Genomic DNA, 22,297 nt, shown 5'->3' with positions numbered 1-22,297 from the left:
AACTCTTGTAGGAACTCAGAGAACACAAACAAACTTCCCTTCTAAGTGAAGTTTTAGAAGACTTGGTGCAGCTTCTTACAGTTTCATAGATCATGTAAATCAGCAGAACACAGCTGTGAGTTTCTAAGTATTTTGATTGAAGTTTTTTTTTTTAATTAAGAGGGGAAAAAAAATAGTTCTTAAATGCATTGTGTTTGGAAAGAATGCTGGGAGACCTGGTTTGAAATTCTAGCGCTGGCTGACTTGAATACACAAATAAATTACTTAATTTCTCTTGTCTTCACCAGGCATTTAAAGGATAAGTAAGTCCAGAACAGCAAACTCTTCCTTGTTTATTTAAACTCACTGTAGTTCTGGTGATAGTTCAGAGTATGAATACCTTTGAGCAGCTAGAATCACAAAATAGGTTAGTTACTTTTTTGAAGGAGGACTTTGTGGTATAATGTGTGCTTTTTTCCTATTAGATCATAATTTCATAAACTCAGAGCACTGCTGTTACTGAGTAGGTGGCACAGAACTATTAGTTTAAAAAAATCAACTTTTGAAATTGGGAAGTAAGGAATGATGTGATCTTAAAGCCTAATAGCAATGAGATAGCAGTGCATGCACAAAATTTAAAAAGTAAAAGTCTTGAAATCAGGAGAAGGGGGGGGGGGGGGAAAAACACCTTTTCAACCAAAATACATGATTCTTCACCGATGTGTATCATAATTATGACAATTCAGTCATCATAAAGTGACATTTGACACTTGTGTAATTCAGGATTCCAGATCACAGTGATTTGAGTTAGAAGTAACCCTTAGAAGTCATCTAGTCCAACTCCCCTGCAACTAACAGGGACACCTGCAGTTAGTCAGGTTGCTCAGAACCTTGTCCATCCTGACTTTGAATGTCTCCAAGGACAGGATTTCCATCACCTCTCTGGCCAATCTATTCCAGTGCCCCACCACCCTTATTATAGACTTAAGACTTAATGATAGTACATGGATTCTATAAAGGCAGATGTTAACTGGCGAGGGATCTAGAATGTAAGTCTTATGAGGAGTAGCTGAGGGAACTGGGACTGTTTAGTTTGGAGAAGAGGAGGCTGAAGGGAGACCTTTACAACTTTATAACTTGTTGAAAGGAGATTGTGACACGTGGGGGGGGAGTAAGCCTCTTCTCCCAGCTAACAGTGATAGGATGAGAGGGAATGGCTTCAAGTTGCTCCAGGGGAGGTTCAGGTTGGATATTAGGAAGAATTTCTTCTCAGAAAGAGTGGTGAGGAATTGGAACAGATTGACTGGGGTGCTGATAGAATCACTGCCCCTGGAAGTGTTTAAGCAAAGGAAAGATGTACTTAGAGGCATGGCTTAGTGGACAATATTGATAGTAGGTGAATGGTTGAACTGGATGATCTTAGAGGTCTTTTTCCAGCCTTAATGGTTCTGTTATTCTGAAAGGGGAACTGATCTTTCTAGTTATCTGGACTTAGCTTCTTTTTTTTTTTCTTCATGGTATTTCTCAGTCAAGTCCACAATCTGAAAACAGTGCCTTCTTTTGATGTCTCGCAGTGTTAAGTATCAAATGGTTTTTAAATATCATTTTGTAAAAGGAAGTCCCCTTACTGAGTTTAGGAAGATATATTAATGAGATTAACATGCAAGTGACATGGAAGCAAAACAATGTATAAAAGCACGTTTTTTTATTGTAGCACTATGGGGTGGTCAGTCAGTTTTAATTTTAAGTAATATGGTGAAGTTATGCTGAAATGCAGTAAGAAAATGAGATAATGGCATTCCAACTGTCATTCCAATATTATCACTTCAATCAGATTTCAAGCACAATGTAGCAGCTGAAATATGGTTCAGCATGTCAAGCTATTGTCTGGTATTAGCATCTGCATAGTTGCTATTGTTTCACTGGAGCAGCTGCCATTCAAACCGGTGATGGAGTAGGTGGCAGATATTCCGTAGTTACAGTTGTATTGTGCTACACAAAAGAGACCTGCTGGGATAACTCCCCCAACTTTTTTTTTTTAAGCTCTGGATGACTTTAGTATGAGAAATCTTTTATTTGAAATATTGGGCAGGCTGATAAGTGGGGTCTTGGAGATGAAAATTATAATACACAGATTTCTACAGAAAGAAAAGATCTATGTGACAAAGCGTAGATGTACAATATGTTCTCCTAATCATTTCTACTGGTGGATGAACATAGGCCATCAAAACTGGAAGTCTCCTTTGGTACTTTCTAGAAATATTTTATTCATATATGAGACCTGAATTATGTATGAATGAAATTGAATTTATTCACTTACAGAGAGAATGAATGTATTTTTATAATGCGTGGAGGCTATCAGAGGGAAAAACAATAGAGTTTAAACCTAACAGAGCTGAATGAGCAGTGCTTAGCAGTTAGCATGTTGTGGCTAAAGGGATGTGAGTTGCTGGTTTCAAGTGAATCCTTGAATCATTGCAATTTTATTCAGAATATTTTTTTAGGAGTAAATGGAAAATCCAGAGGAAAAAAGGAAGTGTGAACAGTGAGTCGATTTTCCTCATGGTTGTCACTGGTCTAGCAGGGATGTTGCTTCTGTACCAAGACTAAAGTTATTAAACCAGAAATCTGTCTGGTCTACAGTATACAGTTACTGATAGCAGTCTGTACGATAAAGACTGAGCTAGAGTGATCAACTCTCTACAATCAGTAAGGTCAAAAGAAAGTTAGAATTGACATGGATGGGTTATACAATAGGGAAAGTGGTCTGCTAAAACTTGCAGACAATTTCAGAGAAGACTTTTTCACCTGTTTTAGAATGAAGTTTGAGAGGAGTACAGCATACTAAGGATGCATCTCTATGATGCATTCATGCTTCTCTCGAGTCTTTCTAATTTGTTTGGCAGGTCAGTTTGTTCTAGAACAAAAAATGTCCAACTTCTTATGGTTCTTCAGCTTATTGTTTATCTTGATTGACCGTGTGTGCAAATCTAGTTAAGTCTGCATTGCACAGGTAGCCTTTAATATATTTTCTTTTACATCTTTCCTGGGATAGGAACTGAAAGCTTTTCACTTTCTCTACTGTATGAAACATTTATGTCAATTTTAACTTTACATTGACCTTACTGCCTGTGGAATGCTACACTACCAATCTAGCTTGTGCCTAGCTGGCCACAATGGACTATTAGACAATATCTCTTTCCTTAATATTCAAAAATGGAAAGAATTTGGATCATATGGAGTCAATTAAAGGTAGATAGAAGAGATTGCATTATGCCTAAACCTTTCTATTAAGGTTAAAATGAGATAAAATTGAATATTGGGACTTTCATTTCTAGCCCTCTCCATCCCGCTTTCTCAAAGGAGAAGGTGCATGTAGCTTAAATCTGAAAAGTTTAATGGAAAGAAATTGATCTGTGCAGAAATTCTAGCATCAAGTGTTTGACTTGATTACATTAAGCAAGGTGCTGCTTAACCACTTGAATTCAGGGAGAATAGAATCATATTGAATCTAAGGAGCTGGATGTTATTTGCACTGCTTATAAGGTGGGAAGTGATGGAAGCAATAGTAAACATTCTGTTCTATAGAAGCACGTAGCAGTGAGGTATATAAATTGCTATTACATGTGTCTATACTGAAGCCACTTCATAATTTTTCTGAATCATGCAGTTCTATTAGGGAGCATTTTCATGTTTGTTATTAGTCCAGAATGGAATAGATTAGTTAGTTAATTTTCCTCTTTTAGTGGAAGCTTTGTCCTTTGGTTTCTATTATTTTGGATGTTCTGAGTGTTTCAAGACCTCTAACATGTTAGCTCATCTGCTTTTGGGAAGTATCATGATAATGTAGACACTGTTGTAAGAGTTTTTTTTTAACCGAAGTGTCAGTTTAGACTGTTGCCATTTTTACAGTATTGGCTTACCGAAAAGAAGAATTAGCAGGATCTGTTACATCAGCTGTGATTGTTGTTTCAGCTTGGAAAAGTCACAGAGACATGACAAATTGTAAATAATATTAGTTTTCACTGCAAGGAGTTATGTTATTCCACTTATGGGACAACTTTAATTAAAAAGGTCATATATTCTGGCAGTCTCTTGAAATGCTCATACACTCATGCACATGTGAGTTATGTATCATTATGACGGCTATAGATTCAACATGAACACTTCTAATGTGAGGATTTCTTTACTAATAAGTTGTCACCAAGTTGGAGCTGAGGACTGCTGCTCTAGTCCAGTGCTCACGATTGTTTGGCAGGCAAGCATGCAAAAGCACAGAACGTGTGCTGTGCATGCTGTATAACTTAATTAGGCTGAACGGAAGGCATCAGGAGATGAGCTGCAGTTCTGTAAAATCACTGGTAATCTGAAAAACAATAAAATGCTGCTGTTTATAATGACAAATATAAATGGAAAATCAAAGAAATTCAGGAAGCCTTAGTAAAAAGCAACAAAAACCAACATAAACCCCAGCACATTTGAAGGTGCTATTCTACCTCTGTTTCATTGGGAACATTAAACAAAAAAGGCAGAATGGAACCCTGTGAGGTGTAATGCGGACTAATGCATGAAATGCATATGAAGAGGTACCATTTGTACAAATGCAATATTTAATCACTTTTAATTTCATGCGTAACAGGCATGAGCATTTCTGTGGGAAAGTCATTGTACTGTAGGGACTGTTAAAAATATTAAAATTCTATCCTGGTAAAAAAAAAAACACAGAACATGAAGTGCATAAAATATGATGGCAGTATTTATAGAATATTGTACTACATCTTACTTTGAATAACATGCTCAGTGATGCTTCTTTTGCCAAGACCTTGAGTTAAAAGATGGAAGAAAAGAACGAAACCAAACAGAAATGAGAATTATTCATTGCTACTGGATTTTCAGTTGTTACCATGCGGAACAGGAAAGTGCTGAGCCCCTGTAGTGGTCCATCATTACATATGTATGGAGTCTTTGCACAGCTGTATTAACCTGCCTGAGATATAGTTCTTGAAATAGTCTCGTGAGTCATAGAACTGGGCAGAGTGTGGCAGAGTGCAGGTTCTCCAAAAAGTGAAGGTAGAGCAAAGATAGGGAAGGAAAAAGAGGGAGAACATGATAAGAGTAATATGAATAGGGAATTCATTCTAGCATTTCTCACTATTGTTTGTAGCAGAATAGTGGATAAATGAATACCTGATGTGATAAAAAGGCATGAAAAAATCAGCAGTACTTGCTTACACTTTGAAGCACACTTAGCATGCTTTTGAGAAGGCTCCAGGGAAGATTTATACCCGTTTATCACTCGGTATATCTTTTTTTTTTTCTCCTTTGGTATAGCTGATGTTAGGAGGAACAGTTTTGCTGCTTTCTTGTGTTAGCGAGCTGAGTTCTTTAAGAAGGATTTGCAAAAAACACTCAGTCCTGTAATGATTTGAATAATTCATCTTCTGATATAGCCACTACCACAACTATGTGCATTACAATTGAACTATTATGCTTTTTCCACACTATGCCTGCATGTGGACACAGAACCCAGTGACACTAACCATGTTCTTCCTAATAGTCTAGAAAAACTGGAAAAAAACAATACAGAAGTATCATTCCTTAAAAGTGTCTTTATCAGAGCAAGGCAGAAGGAGAGTTTCTGTACGCTGAGAGTTTTCTTTTGGTCCCAGCACTTGCTTACCCTATTAATGAAAGGGAGTGGGAAGCTGAGTAATGAATCAATCCAGGTACTGGGTTTTGTAACTGTTAAAGTTGCTGTTAGTAACTTGCCACTAGATGGCAAATGTATTGCTGCTGTTAAAAAATAACATAACATAAAATAGCCAGATTTTCTGGCCTTTTATTTGGTCTGAATCTTGGTAAATTTAGACTGAGTCATTTTTTCCAGTGCCTGAATCTGTTACACCAGGAGTATGTACCTGTTTTTTTTCCTCAGTTCTCTACCTTTGCAGAATGCAATCTTGGAGTTGTTTGTTGTGTTAGTTTGACTGTGGCATTCCTTTTTGATCTCTACTTTGTGATCTTATACCATTATTTAGATAGAGTTGAAGGCATCAGCTTTTCTTGTAACAGTGCATTCCATGTGTTGAAAGGGTTAATACCAGCTGCTGATTCATTGCTGTAAGTGCATTTTTTTGGTGACTTGCAGGCAAGTAGCTGCTTAGGGATTATACTTATTATCCCCTTAATTTTGTTAGAATAAAAGCAGTGACATTGCCAATGACCCAGATGTTTGAAAAAGCTGCGGATTAAGCTGTTGAGGCCCTTACCTTTAAATCCCATGATATTACATTAGCACACATTCAGAAGCTACAGAATTGGATTTAAATCCAGCTCTTGAACCCCTTTTGTAATCTCATTTTGTACTTGGAGTGGTGAAAATAGCAGTAATGCAGCTGCTGCAAGAGTGACTGTGTGTGCATTTTTCACATTAGAAAGGCTTTTAATAAAGTAAGTGCTTTGAGTACAGAAGCATTTGTCCTTACTTTCTTGCAGCCTTGATAACAATGAAAAGAAGTTCCAAGTACTGTAACTAACTGTGGCCCGGACATTGATAGAAAAGTGATGTGGTTCTTGCAATGTAATACAATCTTACCATATTAAGACATTGTTAAACATTGATGATGTTTACATCATTCATTGTTGCTTTCAATTTTTGTTGCACATGACTGTCAGATGGTATCACAGATGAAAGTGAAGAATGAGAGCAGCGGTTGCATCAATCTTAATTTTGATCCTAGATGCTTCCTTGAGAAAAGAAAAAAAAATGGTGGGGAGAAAAATAGTAACTACGTGTATTTAAAAAGGAATCTTGGTTTATATATCATGTATTGAAGTTCCTCAGCAAGGATCATTAATAAATACAAATATAATGGCTTACATCGATGTCCATTTTGCCATGATGAAGGCTTGTTATGCAACTTGCATGATGAGTGGGTGTTGGTATGAGAGCATGCACTACTGGCATGCTACTGGAACATAGGCAAGTGCTAAATCAGATGGTGCTTCACTGTAACTTACGGCATTGATTTACCTCCTGATAGTAGAATCAGAAAATGGGATTTCCAATACAGATGATCCTTTCAATGCTTATTTACAATCTACTAAGAACAGGTGGTGAATTTCTATTCCAGGATGTTTTGTTCAAAGAAAAGTTAATCTTCATATTTTTTCAATGACTGCAGATACCTTCCAGAGAACTGCACCTGAAGTGGAGAAATAGCTCATTTACAGTAGCTGATTCACTTAGAAAATTAGTTTTCAGAAACTGTAAGGGGAGTTTCTAGGTATTACCATTGGTTTTCTTCCCTGCTTATGCTCCCAAAGTGTAAGTTATAAAAGTATTTTGAATTGATTAGTCTGAAATAACATGCTGAGAATGGGACTATGATTTTGGGCATTGTTAATCTGAATCGAGAGGCAGCAGCTTGAGGGCTGTTTATTTGCTTGTAGAGAATGTAAGGAGGTTTGAGGATGAGCTGTGTAGTTGTGTTCCTATGCCTGTAAGCATAGGAAGGATTATCTGTGAACTGTGAACAGTTAAGGTCAACTGCCCAAAGCCAAGTTTATCTAAGTTTGAATTTTTTTTTAAAACAAATTGCCTTTTTAGCAGATTATGGCTATTATGAGTCACTTGAAATAGCTACTAAAGGGACTGGTTTGTCTCCTCTTTGGAGGACACTCTGAAGAACAACAAAAAAGTAAAAATGTCCTGTGCTGACTTGTGCTTGATTTAGGAGCACTTTCCTGTTTTTGAAATAAAGAGCTAATCTACTGTGTTCGATAGAGATAAATTATGAAGACTTTGTGTATAAGCTGGAGCTAAAAGAAACATAGAAGCCACAGAACAGCCGTTGTTGAAAGGGACCACTGAAGATCATCAGGTCCAAAGTTTCTTGAGAAGAAGGAGCCTAGATGAGATTATCTACCATCCTGTTTAATCACACCTAGACAAACTCAAAGGGGAGTAGGAAGTTTATTCAGGTGATCAGTTGCTCTCACTGTAAAAACTGAAACCGAATATGCTGCAACTTGTACCTGTTGCCCATTCTTTTCTCTGGGTAGATCTTTGGGAAGGGAGGTTTCCTGTCATCTTTGTAGCTATCCTTCAGCATATCATTTAGAGATAGCAGCAATGAGGGAGCTGTGTTAGCAGGAATGCTAGAATCCTATCCTTTAAAAAAAAATAAAAATCTTCCTTTTTACACCAATCACTATGGTCTAGAAAGCTTCTCTTAGCCTGCTGCTCCACTTTTGTGGAATGACATGAAGGCACAATGGTTTTAGCACATATTACAACTCTAGCCTTCTTTGGAAAGAATTATCCTCAGAGATTTTGCTGCCATGAAGGCGGGACCTGCAAACTCCTGCCAGAACGTGTAATGAGAAAGACTTGTGCCAGCTACTCAAGAGCAGACAATCCAGTGGTATAGCAACTGTATCTAGAATGAGGCCTCTGTGAATGACTTTATTTAGGCATTTAAAGTTCAGTTCTTATCTGAATTAAGTCCACAGCACTCCAGGTTCATGCTAGTCTTACATTATTTTATTTTTTATTTATTAGTAGGATTTTATTCTTTAAACAGAGGAAACAGATGAAACTAACAATTATAGTGGGACCACTGCTGCAGATGGAAATTCTCTGTAGTGTAGCTTAGTTGTAAATGTTTAATTGTCTGTGTGGGAGGGACTCATTTTTAATAAAAGTGTTACTGACTTCATACTTTCCCTTAATTTTTTTCAGTATTACAGATGTTTTTATTATTGTATGCTTTTCAACTGATAATTAAATCTTTAACAGGCTACCAAAATGTATGGCTTGCTTCTAATTCTTTCTGTCTGGTTATTTGTTCTTCACTACTTATTCAGCTTTCTTCATCAAAGCATTTTTGTTTGTTTAATTCCTTGGCAGAGAATTTAATTTGGTGTTTACATCAATTTAATAAATAAAATACCACATGATGACTAAAAATAATTTAGCTATTAATTATGAGATGTAATGAAATACGAAAATGCCATTCTTGAAGGAAAATTGCAGATCATTTCAGATGTTTTTCCAGTCATTGCTAGTTCTTCTTTGCTGTATTTGTGCATTTTTCATCTCCTGAACACACTTCCTAGACAGTGCTCTCAGGATGAAGATGTCATTCTCCTGCCACAATGCTGATATTTTAAGTGTGCAAGTAGTTTTCTGTTACAATGAAATTCACACTTTAAAAATGCACTGAACACATAAAAGCCTACTACACCTTCCTCTAGACATCGTGTCAGAATTTATTTTTCAATCCAGTACTTTCCACCATGGTAAAATGATTTCTAGTGTGGAAAAAGCTTGTTTCAAATTAATAAATGAATGGGGACTGCTCTGAAAATAATGCCTTCTATTTTATTGTTTTGGCTTATGGTATCAGAAGCAGATGTTAGTACAAGGTGAATCTTCCTGCCAGTATTCTAATCCATTTTGCTGCTGTGTGACAAATGGCAGCATAGGGTAGTCTAACAAAATGGTGTCTGACATGGAAGTTTTGGTACTGTATCTGAATTCCTAGGTTATAAGGAAATGGCTCTTCCATTTATATGTATGTTCTTTAAAGTGAGTAAAAAAAAAAAAGTCTGATTTCTCTGTAGTTGTCTTACGCAGCCTCTGCTTTAGTGGTGTCGTAAAATTTTCTAGGGTCTCATGAGGTTTGTGGTTCAAAGACTGAGTAAAAGCTTGCACTGAATGGAAGTGGTCTTGGGGGTGCAATGCATTTAACATGTTTTCAGATTCTTAGACAGAGTAAATACCTTGAAAACCATGGTCTTCCCCACAGGTTGTGTATTTTGTCTTTGGTGTCCTTGTTAGAGACAATTTATTTCCATTATATCATGACTGAGGTAACATTAGAGGAAAAAATACTTAATTACAACTGTTGCAATTATTGTTGCAGTTTTCTAATAAGTAGGTCAGGATGTTAAGAACCTGAGTCTGAGGGGAGAAATGGGGAATCCAGGCTGAGCTGTCATCCTTTCTCATGCTCTAATTCTCTACAGACAGAATTTCTGGGTCTCACCATCAGTACAAACAGTTCTCTGTAGCAAAGCAATAGAAATCCATTTTTTCCAGATCTGCAGGAAGAGGACAGATTTGCAGGAAACATTAAGGTCTGAAAACTGGGTTTAGTCCAAATTGCCCTGGCAGAGCTTTTTACTCGCTCTTAATATCCCTTCACACTGAATTGCACAGCACTGGTGGAGCAGGTGGTGATGTTGGTTTGGGATACAGAAAAGCTGCCATATCTTATGTTGTAACAGCTAGTGACTCTCCTCCATAAAATGGTTTACATGGAAGAAAGTGAAATTAGCAGACTGGCTAATTGCTCAGAGAGTAGAACAACGGGGGGCACCAATCAAGGGGCAGCAATGCTGAACGTGCAGACACTGATGTACGATTAGCAGAGCTCTTGTTACTGCAGTGTGTGGAAATTAGTTACGGACAGAAGGAGAGAGAAAGAGAGGAGAAATACTGATACTATCCAGAAAAAAGCTGTTAGGAATGAAGACTAAGGAAAGTCTATGCAATCCTTTCTTGTTGTCCCTCCAACCCATCATAAGTATTTATTCTTTAACAAGTTAAATTGATGTTTCCTGTTTCAATGGAACTTTTCTAGACTTGAGCATCAAAGTGCATCTTTAAAAATCTGATCAAAGCTTAATAATTGCACACTTTCTTTGAGCTAAGGAAAAAACTTGAGTCATACACAGGAAGTATCTTTCCAGTGATTGAATCTTTAATATGTGATGAAATCAGTGAAGTAAGGAAAGTTGAGCTTGTTCCAATCTGAAGAATGTAAATTACGAGAGAAAAAACGTAATTCCTACATAGATGAACACGATCACCAGCTCAAACTAGAAAAATTAGGGGAGAAAACCACCCCCAAAATGTTGCTTTTTATTCAGGTTAAACTATGTTCTTATTTCTCTGGACAACTTTACAGATCAATAATTTCTACTAATTTTCTTATTCTAGTAAGAGCTATTACCAGGATAATGATTTTTTTTCCGTAATACAAGGGTTGCTCCAGAACTGATGCCACCTGTTTTATTGTTGGCCCATGACATCAGTTGGTGGGATGGCAGTGGAGGTCAAACCTTCCCACCAGAGTTCTCTTAAATTTTGTTGCTGTGTGATAGATGGCAGCTGAAGCGCAGTCTGATGAAATGGCATCTGACATGGAAGTGTGTATGAAGCAAAGGTGTAGAGCTGAATTCCTCTGTGCAGAAAAAAAATTGCATCCACTGGTATTCATCAGTTCTTGCTGAACATTTATGAGAACCAAACAGTGGATGTGAGCATAGTGAGGCTGTGGGTGATGCGTTTCAGCAATGACACCATCACAGCAGCTATGAAGCAGTTTATCATGTGTACTGATGCAGATTTTTGCAAGTGTGGTATGCAGGCTCTTATTCATACTGGGTAAAATACATAGCTAGTGGTGGTGACTATGCTGCAAGATAGTGTTTTGTTGATAAGAATTTGTTGTATCAGTGTTATTGTGCTCTTTGTATTTTGTAGTTTCTATGGAAAGAAATAGGAGGCATTACTTTTGAATGATCTACTTAGTTTGGTTGTTGGAAGTCAGCTGACAGATATTTAATGGTTCGTCAGATAGAAAGAGGGGAATACAGTGTATGTGTTTGATTCACTCATTTTGTACAATTCCCTTGTTCCATTTTTTCTTTTTTAATGTACTGTTGCTCTTATAAGTTTCTGGAAAAAGTAATCTTATCAAAAAAAGGGAATAAAAAGTAAGGAAAAAAAACCAAACAAACCATAACCAAAACACAAGAGAAGGACTGCACAGCAGTCCTACCTGTCATACACTGAATAACAAGTACTTGAATACTTGGTATATCATTCTTAACAGGAGTCTGGGAAGTAGATAACTACCTGAACCAATAGGATCACTGCTGACATAATGCCTCAGCTTGTTTGCTTTAAATTTCTTAAGATTTGATTGCTTGATTTACTGGTAGTTCCTTCTCATTATCTATAACACTGGAGAAAAAAGTGACTTGCTCAGATAACGCCTGATACAGCTGCACTGAGGAATATATGCGCTACTTGTTGAGGTGGATTTAAAAAAAAAAAATCCGATGATTGAATCTTGTCCTCGTTTTGGATTTGAATCTGCAACCTTCAGAACACGTAGTCAGTGAAATTCCTATAATAATTGCATTTTCTGGGAGGCTGAGAGTTCAGAGCTCATGAAATTTTTTGAGCACACACATCCGTTTATCTAACAACAGCAGTCAGCTGGGAGTAATTCCTTTGCTTTTGTTTGCCAAGCTTCTGCTACAAAGATTCACTAATTGTCATTATGACAAGGAAGTTATGTTTTTGGATGGTAAGGGCTGTGACGGCTTTGAGGTGCTAAAGATGTTTATGAAAAACTCCAGTATATGAAGATGAAAGCTTCCTCTACTGAGAACTCCTTAAATGCAAAATACATCAATCCAGTTGTATCAGTCAGTGATGGCCAAAACTTTTTTGTGGACCAGGTAAAAAGTAAATCTGTGAATACAGTCACATCACTGATAAATCCATGGTGTGTTTGTGTATAAATCCATACCATATATATGTATGTATTCTATTATGCATGATTTGTCTTTTTAACATAGGTGAGAATTATTGCATATCAATCAGTGTTTCACTGCACTCCACTTTGTTGTAGTTTCCCTAGTTCTTCAGTGGGAAAAGCAAGAGAAACGTTTGTTAAAGTGCAGTAGAAAGACAATGCATTGTGCTACCCTTGGATTAGGGTAGTAAACTGTAGTGGAAAAAAGCAAATAGAGATACAGCATTGTTAGCAATGTGTGCTGAAAAGAGTAAAGTGATGCCAATAAGCTGTAGTTTAAGCACTGTCCCTGAATGTAATTTCAGTCACTTTCAGTGTGTGCCACATTCTTTCTTTTATCAGTTGCAGAGCAGAGTTCCTTTCACGTGGCACAGGTTAGATACTTTTTGATCGCATCGTTAGGATTGCAATTGTATTTATAATGCTGTTCTTTGGTTTTGCAGGTTTTTTTTTTTAAGTTGATCTGTAAATGTGGCTGGCAGCAGTGTTTTGTGAATGCTAGAAACTAGCTGATGATACTGGGGTGCTACTGGGAATGCTTTTGCAGGTTCCAAGTGGGACGCGATTGGCATGAAAGATATTACTGTATGTAAATAAAAGCAATAAACAAGTTTGATAGGAATATTTTCTCCCTTTATTCTAGTGAATGAAGAAAGGTCTGCAGTTATTTACAGCTCTTGTGAATTATAATGTGACAGTCCTTTAAACTCGGCTCTAAAGGTATTCTACTCCAGATATGAAGAAAGTTGTCCTGACTTAATATTTTTTTTTCACTTTATTCTATCTTCTACTTGTAATGAACTTGTAGATCTCTCATGCATTCCTTGAGCAACTGACTTGGAATGGTGTAATTTTGAATAAATACAATACTGAGCATTGAATAAAAATATTCAATTCATAACACTAAGGCTAGAATGAAAAGAAACATACTCTATCATTGTATATGGAAATACGGCAAGTTATTTTAAATAGTAAAAGTGAAATATTCAATTAAAAACATGTAGCATGAATGAGTTGTTAGGAATCATCTTTTTAAATTTCATATTTTCCTCTTCACCTCGAGATATGTTTCATCAAGTCTTCTTCCAAGAATAATAATAGTTTCTATGTTGGTTCTTATCCTTGATTAAAATGAGCTGACACTGTTTCTTATCAGTATTCTGCTGAGGCATCCAAGACTGTTCATTTTTCTCTTTAACAAATGATTGATCTGGATCTGAGAACTGAGGTAACCACAAAGTGCTAAAACAAACAAATGGAGATAGTTCAATTGCGCTCTGCTGCAGTGATTCTATGCAACTATTTTTTTTTATCCTGAAGAAGATTTCCAGTTTTTGAATTGAAAAGGGGTTTATAGAGGTTCAAATCACTAAAACCTGTATTTACTTTCAATTAGCGATGTGCTGAACTGCTTAGGAAAAGATCTGGGATATTTGTATATTGGCATGTTGGTAACTATTTGCTAGGTTTTCAGGGGATTTTTATGAGGACTTTAACTGTAAGAGTTAGGCTTTCAAGGTAGAAAGTTTGAAAAGCATATGTGAAGTATGTGCTAGTATCTTTAGTCCTGGTGAAGCTTTGAAAATCACATCCTGCACTCACTACAGCTGAACAATGAGTCCTATTGCAATAATCTCTTAGACTTAGCTTCCGAGAGTGAAATCTGCCACAGTTTTTAGACGTGTTTGTGTGAGTTCTTGGAAATTGCTGTGGACAACTTGTGGTAATCAGTTTTCTCTTCCTAATCCTGAGTCTTGGAAGACCATGTTGTCCTGCAAAAGCTTTGGAGATTTGGAGAAAGTATTTCTCGTGCTATCTCTTCGTTACTAATAATTTATAATAAAGGGGCAAGATCTGGAGTTTTGTATCTGTATGCTCTACCACAGTATTGTTCAGTGTCTTGCTGGTCTGTGGTGACTTTCAAGGCTGAAGTAGTAAAGGTATAAATATTTTATCCAAAACTCTTGTTTTAGTGCTTAGCATATATGAAAGCCAGCATAACATGTGATTTGTGTCAAAACTTGTTTTTGAATTTGAAGATCATTTTTCTTCACTGCTAAACACCGGTTCTCTTGTCTCAGACCACTTCGATGAGAGGTAGATTTTAAGAAAAATTTAACTACTGCTAAAAACATTAAAAAATGGCAGACATCTGATGCCTCAGTCTGATGATATCACTGCAGGCACCTTTATAGTAATTGCAATTGCATTTTATATATATAAGGGAATGTTCTGTAGACATAAACTGGAACTTTGCAGTCTGGCAGTGTTTTCCAGTGAGGATAAGCAGTATTTATCACCTGTCCACCGAACTATTGAAATATATGTAACTTTGCTGCTCAAAGTGTCATTCATCATGTTAAAGAAGGAGGAGTTGAGTTCTGTAATTACTCCTTTAGTGAGAGTTTAAATTTGGGGAAAATTTTTCTCCAAGCTAGTCTTCTTTCATTAAAAACCATACCTAGCAGTCACATTAAACTGAAAAAGGAACTTAAACTGACAACAGGAATTTCATACCTAATTTTAAATTGTTTTTGGAATGGCATTGAAAGCAGATTAAATTAAGAGTTTGTTTTATAAGAATTTTTGCTGGAAAAAGGAGGAGAATGTCCTCAAAAATATCTTCTAAGACAGTATTCTTCAAATCTTTGTCAATGTATGCTGGTAGTAGGAAGTAGCAATAAACTTTGGTAACATATTTCGGTTCTTCAAAACATTTTTTTTCTTACATTGGCTGTATCTTTACAATCTAAAAACATATTTTTCCTTTTTTCACTTAATTTTTTTGTCTTCTCCTCCTGAAAATTCAAAAGGCTTTCACAATGATGCAAACCTCAGCATGATTCTGTCACTGTAATGCTGTTTTGTAGTGAGAATGGAAACACAGGATAATCGTAAGTTCATAGAGGCATGATGAGAATCCAAATTGTGTTACTCATACTTCAAAGCTTTTCTCTCTTTCCTGAGTTTACAGTTTTCTGATTACTTCCTAACCTTAACAGTTGAAAGAAATGCATGTTCGCTATTACAGAATCATAGAACCATAGGGGTCAGAAGAGATCCCTGGGGATCATCTAGTCCAACCCCCTGCTAATGCAGGTTCCTGATAGTAGGTTACAAAGGAAAGTGTCCAGGTGGGTTTTGAATGTCTCCAGACAAGAAGACTCCACAACCTCTCAGGGCAACTTGTTCCATTGCGTCCCAATCAATTAATTTTTTCTCATCTTCAAATGGAACTTTCTGCGTTTCACTTTTTGCCTGTTGCCCCTTGTTCTGTTCTTATGAATCACTGGAAAAAAAAACAACCTGGACTCATTCTTTCAGCACTCAACCGTTAGATATTTATAAGCATTGATAAGATCACCTCTCAGTTGTCTTTTCTCCAGGTCTTTCATCCTTTCCTCATAAGAGAGATTCTTCAGGCTCCTCATCATCTTTATGGCCCTCCTCCAAACTCTTTCAAGCAGTACCCTGTTTTGAGCTAGGGAACCCAGCATTGAACCTCACCAGGGCAGAATAGAGGGGGAGGACAACCTCCCTCAACCTGCTGTCCGTGTTCTTTTTAATTCTTCTCAGGATACCAAAGTACTTCTTGGGAACAAAGGCTCACTGCTGGCTTGTGGTCAAACTGATGAGAATGCCGCGAATATACAACTTGCACAATGTTCTTCATAGCAACGTATTTTGAACTACTACTTATATGACTACAAATCTGGAAATGTATACAATTCCCAACAAATGATATGCCCTGTGTGTGCATAAATAAGAATTTCTGTCAAGTAAACTCAGAATTCATTCACTTAATTAGTAATTCTAACAGTTGTGGTCATGAAGGATGAATGAAACAGTAAATTAATACCAATCTGCTGCTAGGAGTGAAGGCAAAAGTCAATTTCATCATACTATAATAAAATTTAATGAGTGGAGGAGTTTTATGTATTGTCTATGTAAGTATAAAATGTTAAATTTTAGGCTGCTCACATGCCTTTGCAGGCCTTTGCATTAAGCAAAATATGTCAGTGCTGTAAGTAAATTTTTGAATCTCCATTAAGGAAAACTATCATAAATCCTTGGCAAAGGAAGTAGATCAATTTACAAGTGCCAGCAGTCCTGGATGTTGTTTTTCACTGTTCCTACAACAAGAAAGGCATAAAGAAAGCAAGTCTAATGATCAAAGTTAGAAATACATATTATAAAGCCAATTGGAAACCAAGTCTAATCAATTAACAGAAAGATCCCTGCAAATAAGAAACTTAAAAACAGACAATAAAATAAAGCATACATATAAGCTTGTAAGCTGGAAGGGGAGCAATAAATATAAGGAATACCTAGAACATAGTTGAGGTTTACAATGTAAAAGATTAATAAAATCAAGAGCTGAGAAGCTTCAACCAATGTCAATGCAAGATATCTCGTACTGTCACATAGCTGAAGTTTTAGTCGTTTTAGATCAGTAGAATTAGTAGGGGTTCTGCATGCTGTCAATAAGGAATGATCACCTTCCATCCTCTGGCATGAGAGAAATACTTAAAAGAATAAAATAAGAAGTAAAAATATAACCCTACATTAAATACTGGATTTTGTGTGAAATTTGTGTGAAATTTTGTATTTTATATAAATAAATGAATCATAGTAATTTTGTATTTGTGCATCAAGTTCAGCAGTGAAGGTTGATTATTTTTCATGATTTGCCTTGTATGTGGCAAAACCTTTGGAGCAGGGGAATGTACAGTTGCTGAAACTTAGTCCTGATGAAGTGGGAAGATGCCTAGAAGCCATGAAGAGGAAGGCAGTATTATTTTGTCTAAGCAGTGTTTTTGTGATGAGCATCACCCAGTTGCTATATGTCAAGGTCTGCATGGTGTGCTGTGTTGTTTCCTGAAAACTAGACTTCTTCTCCTTTGTCCTCTGCTTTGTTTCCTGCTGTTCAACTGTTCACAGCATACTTTCTTTAGTTGGAGCTATCAAGTTATCTCTGCACAGCATTGTTTTGCTACACATATACACTCTGTTCTGCTTCAGAAATTATCTTGGTCTGGAATATGTGTGTGTTGGTATATGCTGAGGAAGGTGAGATATACCAAAGTATTTCAGTGAAGATTCATTCTGTAGCAGTATAGTTTTATGTGTAGTATGAAGTCACATCTTGGTAAGGCAGCAGAATCAAAACAAAAACCACCACCACCAACAACAAACACCAAAACCAAGCAAAAATATCCAACAAAAAATTCCAAAATACAAATGATAACCCTGTTATCTCCTAATCTGTGACTAAACGATCAGAAGTTTTACCTGTAAGGTATATTTGAATCTTTTTTCTTTATGACAGTGTGTCAAAATTGTTTATGGACGTGCCAGTGCTTTTTCAGCTGCAGTTATCTTTCCTTTGCATTTTGAAAAGAAATATCTCTACAGATTTTGGTGCAGTAGCTATTTTAAGTCTTTCTGAAGTTACAGATGCATTTCAGTAGCCTCTTACTGACAGGATAGAGCTGTTAAAGCAGCCAGGATGCCAAATTGCAGGTCTGTTGTAGTAACTTCTTTTACAATGAAGTGAAATTGGCCAGAAATTTAGGTGTGGTTTTGTTTGTTTATTATTTTTTTTGTTTTTGGTTTTTTTTTTTTGTTTTGTTTTTTTTTTGTTTTTAAATATGAAAAGTAACAGTATTGCTGTGGTAAGGGGTTTCAGATTGCTTTAAGAACTGTTTTCAAAGAGAAACACTAAGGAAATGAGGTTTTACAAACCTCAAAACCATTGCTAGGAATGTCCTGAAAACGCTGTTACATTTCACTTACTTTTATTAGACTAATTCAATAAAATCAGCAGAGTAGCTTTCCGGCCATAAAACTCACTTCTTCAGGTCAAAACCATGGTAAATAGTGGGGATCTCCTGATTTAAAAAAAAAAAAAAAAAAAAAAAAAAAAAAAGGCAAGTGCTCTCCTGAAGTAGTTTCAGGCATGGTTCTCCAAGCATATGCTTGCAATACCATATGACTCCAGTTATTCATTATAGTTGCTCTTTGGGGTGATTGGGTCAGGAATTTCAATCCTTTGGTTTGGATCAGGTTCAGGTCAATGAAATCTTTAAGTGACCTGACCCAGCCGTGAACCAAAGGCAGTCCCAGAAGTTTCCCTTGGGACTGAAACTGGACTCCTGATGATGTTTATCTACTGGTGACACAGTATGGTTTTCTAGATAACACATGACACTGGGGGGTGCTCAGGATCACAAACCTTTGTCTGGATGAAAAAAAGAAATGGACCTTTTACTGAATTTGATAAAATTGCAAGTCACATTGTCATTTGCCTTTATTTCACTTTAATGGGTCTGGGAATCTGTAATTTTAACAACGTGTTCCAATCCTTTTATCTCTATTTTTAAATGGTTTTTATTTTGACAGCTAATTTGCAGATTCTCAGAGTATAAACTTACCATCTAGGACCACAGTACCATATGGCTGTATGGTTTCATTGATTAGTTTCACCTTATTACCTTTAATTTATTAGGAGAAAAAGGAAAGTTCCTATGTGCCATAGGTCATATAATTGAGATCAAAACAATGGCGATAAGTGCTGCTCCTGCCTTACATGAGGAATTGAGCCAAGAATTGTATATGCATACAACTGTGTGCTATTGCTGATTTAGCTTATCCTGAACAAAACTAGCTTTCTCTCATCTTCTTGTTCTCTGTTTTTATCTGCTGACACTGGTTCCTTCCTGATTACTAAGATTGTCTCTGATAATTTCCAAGAAATATCCCATACACAGTATTACACACTAGGATGAGTAATTAAAAAATATAGGTTGCATTATTTAAGACTGTAGACATGAATAATTTGTAACCTGTGAAAGTTTTTCTTGCCACAGATTTAGATACCTGAAAGACTGAGGAACTTTATTTCCCCATTATAATTTTGGCTATTGCTACCAAAATAATTAAGATGAAGTGAAATCAGGAGAATGATTTCTACTTTTTTTCCCAGTTAATGCACAATATCAGTTTTTAAGTTCACTATTAACAGCAGCTGCAGTTTTTCTGGCAGCATCTCCTGGTGTATGGTCATTATTGTTTTGGGTTTTTTTTTGTTTGATTGCTTTAAAGGACATCTGTAGCTACTTATATTGGTTTACTATCAGAATTTGCCCTGTTGTCCAAATATTACTGAACTGTGCTTGGTAGAGTACTCAGTATCAGTGGCCAACTTCACATCCTTTTATCTCCCACTAAAAGGGATATTGCTTTTCATTCCCTAAACTTGAGGCTATTGCAGAAGATAAGCTTTCCTCCTCTTTGCCCAGTTTCTCCTTTTATATATTTCCATCTGTGTATGCACAGTTTCCACTGGAGGACTGGTGATACAGATGCCCCCAAAGTAGGAGATGTCTCCACCTCTTAATTAAAGACAGTGAAGAAATAAATGTTGTTACTGTATACTTCACACTTTACTTTCATTTGTGGCCTTGGAGAATCATAAACAGAACCTTCATCAAAGGCCCAGTGCAAAGACTCCCTACAGTGAGAACTGTAACAGCAAGTGAGGGAGAGAAATTAAGGTAAAACATGACACCAAGACTCCTCTATATTTAAAGAAATGAAAGCACGAGGGCATAAAGGAATATGTTTTATTTCTTAACAAAATTATTTTTTGCAAAGCTTGCTTTACCATGAAGAGCAAAGATTTATAGGCCTTACCATGGTTAACCTAGTTTGTAAACTCTCCTTTTTGTTCAGATTTGTTCAGATCAGACATTAATAATAAGACCTCTAAGATAAATAGAGACGGATGTTTTATTAAGATAAATAAGATGAGTGTTTGAGGGCACAGCACTGCAGAACAAGTTCTGGAATGCAGCACAGTTTGAATCTCTTTCAAATGGATGCTCTTTTCCGGCTATTGTCAGCGTGGTTTACTAAGTATTACATTAAGAATTGAAGGCAATTTGGGTGACAAATAGGAGGAGCCAATGGTTCTGATGGGAGATGCATGAAACTGTATGCTTTCTTATAATGTCTGTTATTTAATAGGCCAAAAATAACCTAGCAAAACTAGTATGCAAACAAATCCTAGCTGTTTGGAGAAATGTTCCTTCTCCTGGGGCCTATCAGTGGTCCTGCTAATAGGTTCTTCTGCCTGTGATTATAACTAACAAACTCAACTGAGAATTATTGAATTCCTAACCTGATTTGAGGTCATTCATTTTACAAAAAACATCTCTGGGTAATGTGTAAGTAAAAGGCTAGCTGTATAGATATTTGATGACGTTCTGTGTATTTCCTTTACCATACTCATTTCTGAGCATTTGCAAGTATGAAACATACTTCTGTCCAGAGACAATTTTTTCATGCTCTGTTACAAATACTGCACAAATAATGTTTTTGTGTATAGACCGAGTCCTCTCTCTGCTTCAGTTGTACAGGTAGAATTCTTTTTAAGGCCCAACAAGAACTTCAATCAGCTGTGTTCTGCACACTGATTTTATCTACTTAAGATCCACAGATTAAGTTTTGGCTGTACTACAACTCTCGAAAAGAAATTCTATTTAAAGACATCAAACAATATAGGACCTCACTCAAACTTGAAGTGAATTGTCCTTTATATACTGGATTGGTCTGACTTTAGCTTCCTTATTTGTTTCCTCTTATGCCATCCTTCTAGTTTCTGTCTTATAGTACATGATAAACATATATTTGGGGTAAACAAGATGTTTATTTCACAACAGAAGTAAAACATTTCATTCTTTGGAATTCTTATTTTATTTTTGCAGTACCCGAACAGAACATCTTGATAAGTTTTTTATTGTTTGAAAATATAACAATATGCCAGAATTGCAAAAATGAATGCACATATCACATATCCAAGCCAGAGAAGTTAGGGCACTCCAGATGTATGGAGTTAACAGAATTGTGTGGCTAAGAATTTACCAGTTGCTGTGTTTGAAGCTGGAGGTTGGTCTTGGAAATGATATGACTACTCCTTTTCTTCTGGAGCAAGAACAATAAATCTCACTCTCAAAATCTTCACAAATCTTCTAAGACATCACTTTGTGGCCCAGAATCATATATGTAAGATAATTAATTTATTAAAAAAGATAATTATGAAACTTTTTACTTTCTTCAAATGAGTGAAATTTAACACTGGCAACTTCTTGTTCCAGAAACAAACTGAAATTATATCAGTAAAATATCTCAAGCTAGTCTTGAACAAAAGGCTAGTTTAGCTTTAAACTGCTGTGACATAGTTATTTAGTATGCATAGTTACAGCACGTTCTGTACCTATTGCAGGTTAGAAAATGTACTGTAATAGGAAATTGCAGGGGGAGTTTTTGGTTTTTGCTTTATTTTCATGAAGTCACAACAGTGAAGGGATTTTTTTTAATATGTATTCTATGTTTATGTTTGTTTAGTATTGTTGGAAGCTCTGAGAGTTTTTAGACTTAGGCTGTTAATATATTTTCTTCAGCTAATTGCACTGACCTAAAAGCCATGTGTTTGGAATGACTGAAACCTGCATGTGGCTTTCCCCTGAAATGTGCTTAGACTGCCTTAGATCTACAAAATTTAGGGGATGCATATTTAGGCATTATGAGCTGGAAGATTGAAGTTACCATCTTTTTGGTTTTTCTCCATGGTCAATAAATAACAGACTTCAAAAACCACTGCAGTATGCTCTGAGCTGGGTGAGAGTTAAATAAAATGA

This window comes from Lagopus leucura, unplaced genomic scaffold (genome assembly GCF_019238085.1).
Source record: "Lagopus leucura isolate 7727_CA_CO unplaced genomic scaffold, USGS_WTPT01 Super-Scaffold_100021, whole genome shotgun sequence".
NCBI lineage: Eukaryota > Metazoa > Chordata > Aves > Galliformes > Phasianidae > Lagopus > Lagopus leucura.
This window is presented reverse-complemented; position numbering follows the sequence as displayed.